This window comes from Tamandua tetradactyla, chromosome 16 (genome assembly GCF_023851605.1).
Source record: "Tamandua tetradactyla isolate mTamTet1 chromosome 16, mTamTet1.pri, whole genome shotgun sequence".
NCBI classification, from domain to species: domain Eukaryota; kingdom Metazoa; phylum Chordata; class Mammalia; order Pilosa; family Myrmecophagidae; genus Tamandua; species Tamandua tetradactyla.
In genome coordinates, this window is record NC_135342.1 from 4,718,500 (window position 1) to 4,724,143 (window position 5,644).

General features: G+C 42.9%; 1 non-coding gene across 1 annotated transcript; it reads right to left on the reverse strand.

The window, feature by feature from the left end:
- Positions 1–5,309: 5,309 nt before the first annotated feature.
- LOC143660510 (U6 spliceosomal RNA) lies at positions 5,310–5,416 on the reverse strand. Its single transcript, XR_013164105.1, has one exon. It is a non-coding gene; the product is annotated as a U6 spliceosomal RNA (small nuclear RNA).
- Between the last annotated feature and the right edge of the window lie 228 nt (positions 5,417–5,644).

A 5,644-nucleotide genomic window follows, 5' to 3' on the forward strand; every position in this document is an offset into this window, starting at 1 on the left:
TTTCTGATTTCATTTATGTCCCCAGCCCTCCTCCCTCTATCATTCTCACATTCAGCTTCATTCAGTGTTTTAACATAATTGTATTAGTTAAGTAGTATTGTGCTGTCCATTTCTGAGTTTTTGTATTCAGTCCTGTTGCACAGTCTGTATCCCTTCAGCTCCAATTGCCCAATATCTTACCCTGTTTCCATCTCCTGATAGAACGAAATTTCCTGTTACCAACGAAATATTCCAAGTTTATTCACTAATGTCAGTTCATCTCAGTGAGACCATACAGTATTTGTCCTTTTGCTTTTGGCTAGTCTCACTCAGCATAATGTTCTCAAGATTCGTCCATGTTGTTACATACTTCATAACTTTATTCTGTCTTACAGCTACATAATATCCCATCGCATGTATATTCCACAGCTTGTTTAGCCACTCGTCTGTTGATGGACATTTGGGCTGTTTCCATCTCTTTGCAATTGTAAATAATGCTGCTATAAACATTGGTGTGCAAATGTCCGTTTGTGTCTTTGCCCTTATGTCCTCTGAGTAGATACCTAGCAATGGCATTGTTGGGTCATATGGCAATTCTATATTCAGCTTTTTGAGGAACCGTCAAACTGCCTTCCATAGTGGTTGCACTATTTGACATTCCCACCAACAGTGAATAAGTGTGCCTCTTTCTCCACATCCTCTCCAGCACTTGTCATTTTCTGTTTTGTTGATAATGGCCATTCTGGTGGATGTGAGATGATATCTCATTGTGGTTTTGATTTGCATTTCTCTGATGGCCAGGGACATTGAGCATCTCTTCATGTGCCTTTTGGCCATTTGTATTTCCTCTTCTGAGAAGTGTTTGTTCAAGTCTTTTTCCCATTTTGTAATTGGATTGGTTGTCTTTTTGTTGTTGAGTTGAACAATCTCTTTATAAATTCTGGATACTAGACCTTTATCTGATATGTCATTTGCAAATATTGTCTCCCATTGTGTAGGCTGTCTTTTTACTTTCTTGATGAAATTCTTTGATGCGCAAAAGTGTTTAATTTTGAGGAGTTCCCATTTCTTTCTTTCTTTCTTCAGTGCTCTTGCTTTGGGTGTAAGGTCTATAAAACCACCTCCAATTATAAGATTTATAAGATATTTCCCTACATTTTCCTCTGTTTTATGGTCTTAGACTTAATGTTTAGATCTTTGATCCATTTTGAGTTAACTTTTGTATAGGGTGTGAGATATGGGTCCTCTTTCATTCTTTTGCATGTGGATGTCCAGTTCTCTAGGCACCATTTATTGGAGAGACTGTTCTGTCCCATTTGAGTTGGCTTGACTGCCTTATCAAAGATTAAATGTCCATAGATGAGAGGGTCTATATCTGAACACTCTATTTGAGTCCATTGGTCAGTATATCTATCTTTATGCCAGTACCATGCTGTTTTGACCACTGTGGCTTCATATTATGCCTTAAAGTCAGGCAGTGTGAGACCTCCAGCTTCATTTTATTCCTCAAGATACTTTTAGTAATTTGGGGCACCCTACCCTTCCAGATAAATTTGCTTATTGGTTTTTCTATTTCTGAAAAGTAAGTCATTGGGATTTTGATTGGTATTGCATTGAATCTGTAAATCAGTTTAGGTAGAACTGACATCTTAACTATATTTAGTCTTCCAATCCATGAACACGGTATGCCCTCCCATCTATTTAGGTCTTCTGTGATTTCTTTTAACAATTTCTTGTAGTTTTCTTTGTATAGGTCTTTTGTCTCTTTAGTTAAATTTATTCCTAAATATTTTATTCTTTTAGTTGCAATTGTACTTATGTATTTTTAATCCATATGTTTTACTCATCTGTCCATACCATAGATGAAAGGAACATCAGACACAAGGTTTTCACATCTCACAGTCACATTGTGAAAGCTACATCATTATACAATCATCTTCAAGAAACAGGGCTACTGGAACACAGTTCTACAGTCTCAGGCAGGTCCCTCCAGCCTAATATATCTTAAACTAAAAAGGGGATATGTATATAATACATAAGAATAATCTCCAGGATGACCTCTCGACTCTGTTGGGAGTCTCTCAGACAGAGAGATCGACCGCGCACACTGGCGTTAGTCACATTCACACACTGGGCTGCCGTCACTGCCATCCATGACCACAACTTCTCCATCACCAAACAGAAACCCTGAACCACTAAGTCGTCACTTCCCATTCCTCCTCCTGCTAACCTGTAATCTCCTTTGTCTCCGTGGACTTTCCAATTCTAGGTAATTCATATCAGCAGAGTCATACGTTTGTCCTTTCATGTCTGGTTTCTTTCACTCCACATGACTTCAAGTTTCATCCATGTCGTCACACGTATTAGAATTTCATTCCTTTCCGCAGCTGAATAGTCCCTTGTACATACACACGGCACACTCTGGGTTTCATTCATCGGTTGATGGATGCTTAGTCATGTCCGCTTTCTGGCTGTCATAATATACAGTGCTGCTGGGGGTCTGTGCTCGTCACCTGCTCAAACCCCTGTTTTGCTCTTTTGAGTTTACACCTAGGTGTGGGATTGCCAGGTCAGATGATAATTCTATGTTCAGCTTTCTGAGGAGCCACTGAACTTTTTTCCATGGTGGCTGTGGCATAATTTTATTCTTGGCCTGGTGGCTTAGTCTCTTTCTCTCCCTCCCTCGCCATTTTGGCACGTCCGGTTCTTCTAGACCTCTAAATTACAGGCCTCACCGGTGACTAGTGATGATGCAGCCTTGTCTCTCTAACCCTATTGGCCTTCTCCTTAGTCCTCCACCTACCCAACATCCTCTGCTACGGGTACACTCAGGAACAGCATCTCTATGGTCACAGTCACTCATCCGTCCTCCCTGTGTGATTGGCTACCCTCCCCTGGAGGCCATGCCCTAACTCCGCCTCTCCTCAAACTGTATATAATCCAGGGCTCGTCAAGCCTCGTGGTCTTTAGCTACTGGCGGCCCTGGCATAAGCGTCTACCAACAATAAAGCTACCTTGCTTCATGCCTTAATTGACTCGGCCTCCAGTCCTTTAGACCCGCAGCGAGGTCTCCTGCGCGCGCCCCTTGGACCCAGACCCCCGGCTCGAGCCCCTTTTCTGCGTGCGGCAGTGTCGTCTAGCAAGCAGTGAGAAGCTGAGGAGTAGAGGGTCCCCGATAGTTTAGCGGTTGGGCCAAACCGCAGTGGCTGTACTGTTTGTAGATGTTTTTGGCATTGCCCGTCCTTGGTGGTACGGGGCTGGGAGTATAGGGCACAGGATGGTGACTAGTAAAGTCCCACAGGTGAGGGAACCTAGCCAGGCCAGACGCTCGGGTTCCTGGATGGGGCCTGTATTAGTTAGGGTTCTCTAGAGAAACAGAATCAACAGGGAACACTTGCAAATATAAAATTTATGAAAGTGTCTCACGTGACCGTAGGAATGCAGAGTCCAAAATCCACAGGGCAGGCTGCAAAGCCGATGACTCCAATGGATGGCCTGGACGAACTCCACAGGAGAGGCTCACCAGCCAAAGCAGGAATGGAACCTGTCTCCTCTGAGTCCTCCTTAAAAGGCTTCCCATGATTGGATTTAGCATCACTAATTGCAGAAGACACTCCCCTTTGACTGATTACAAATGGAATCAGCTGTGGATGTAGCTGACGTGATCATGACCTAATCCTATGAAATGTCCTCATTGCAACAGACAGGCCAGCGCTTGCCCAATCAGATGAACAAGTACCACAACTTAGCCAAGTTGACACCTGTCCCTAACCATGACAGGGCCCAACTGGCCTCCAAAGATTCATTTTGCCATCTTGTGGTTTGTGCTAGAGAAACAGGCAAAGGAAGTGGTTTTTAGTAGAAGTCCAGCTTTTCTTTTTCAGTCAGCAAACCAAAAACAGGAACTGGTCGTCAGTGGTGAACTTTCTAAGGTGTATGTGAGATCTTGAGACTTCAGCAGGAGGTAGGGGGAGGTGGAGGGGACACAACTGAGCAGACCCAGAGGTCGAAGTTCCAGCACAGATTCGAGGTTAGCCTTGCTGGGGGGTGGGGGAGAGCAGGCGAGCCTCCACCCACCATCTTGGGAGCGGGCAAGGGGTGTCCATAGGGACTGAGCCCCTCACCTCAGGAAGCCCTGAGAGGCAGGTACAATGCTGGACACGAGCGGCTCACATATGGTTTGCTTGTTTTTAGACTTTATTAAGGTACAATCAGTGTAGTCAACTCTTGAGATTGGCGGTAGTTCTATGATGTTGCCGTAACAATGAATTGGTCAATACTGAACCATTGCCCACTGGGGAAATACCTTAGGTTCCTGCCAGCCTCTGGTCACAACATTTTCATCTACCACATAATACGTAACCTTGTTTTATGTGTGTTCCTAGATAATGGCATCTTTATTTAATATATATTGTTGAGCCATCAACATGGAACTCAGGGCCAATAGTGCAATTGCTCACACCTGAGTGAAGCTCACCTCACACACACACACACACACACGCACACGCACGCACATTCTCCCTGTGGCACGTCCCTGCCCCGGGCTCGGGAACACTAGATGGCACTGTGACACTACACCTGAGGGCCATCCTGAAACAGTGAAGGCACCAACAGAAAGCACAAAAGGATGAAAACGAGGCTGCAAACTTACCATGGAGAGGGCGCTTGTCTACAGCATGAGCTGGAACGAGAAGGCACAGCACCGCCTTGTCTGGCCTCGCCTGGGAGCACGCACGTTGGGTGACCAGAAGTTTTTGTTGCCCTGCATGTGCCCGTGAATGTCTGTGAAAGTTTGTTGACTTTTGGGATTACAAATAAGGGTTAGCAAGTAGGTAAATTCACAAATATGAAATATGGGAATAGTGAAGATTCATTGTACAAATTGCATATTTAATGTTGACATTTTGATCATTTTTGACATATATACACATTCATGAAAGGGGCTAGGACTTAGGCATAAAATTTTGGGGTCATCAAAAAGCTCAGGAGTCAAGACATACTAAGTTTAATGCAATATTTCAGAAAAAAAATGCAAGGAAATATACAATGAACGACTATCAAAATTCTAACTAAAGAGAGGCTCTGACTCTGCCCTTGTCCAGCTCCCCTCATTCACCCCACCCTGGTCTCAGCTCTGGGGGATCCTGCTCTTAATTTTTTTTTTTTTTGCATGGGCAGGCACTGGGAATCAAACCTGGGTCTCCAGCATGGCAGGCGAGAACTCTGCCACTGAGCAACAGTTGCACCGCCATGCATTTATTTTCATTTTATTTATTTATCTATTTATGTTGCATGGGCAGGCACCAGGAAACTACCTTTTTTTGTTTTTTTTAAATACGGAATGCTTCACGAATTTGCGTGTCATCCTTGTGCAGGGGCCATGCGAATCTTCTCTGTATTGTTCCAATTTTAGTATATGTGCTGCTGAAGCGAGCACTGCATTTATTTTTATTTTTATTTTTTTTATTAATTAAAAAAAGAATTAACAAAACAATTAGAAATCATTCCAATCTACATGTACAATCAGTAATTCTTAATAACATCACATAGTTGCATATTCATCATTTCTTAGTACATTTGCATCAATTTAGAAAAAGAAATAAAAAGACAACAGAATAAGAATTGAAACAATAATAGAAAGAAAAAAAAAACAAAAAAAACAAAG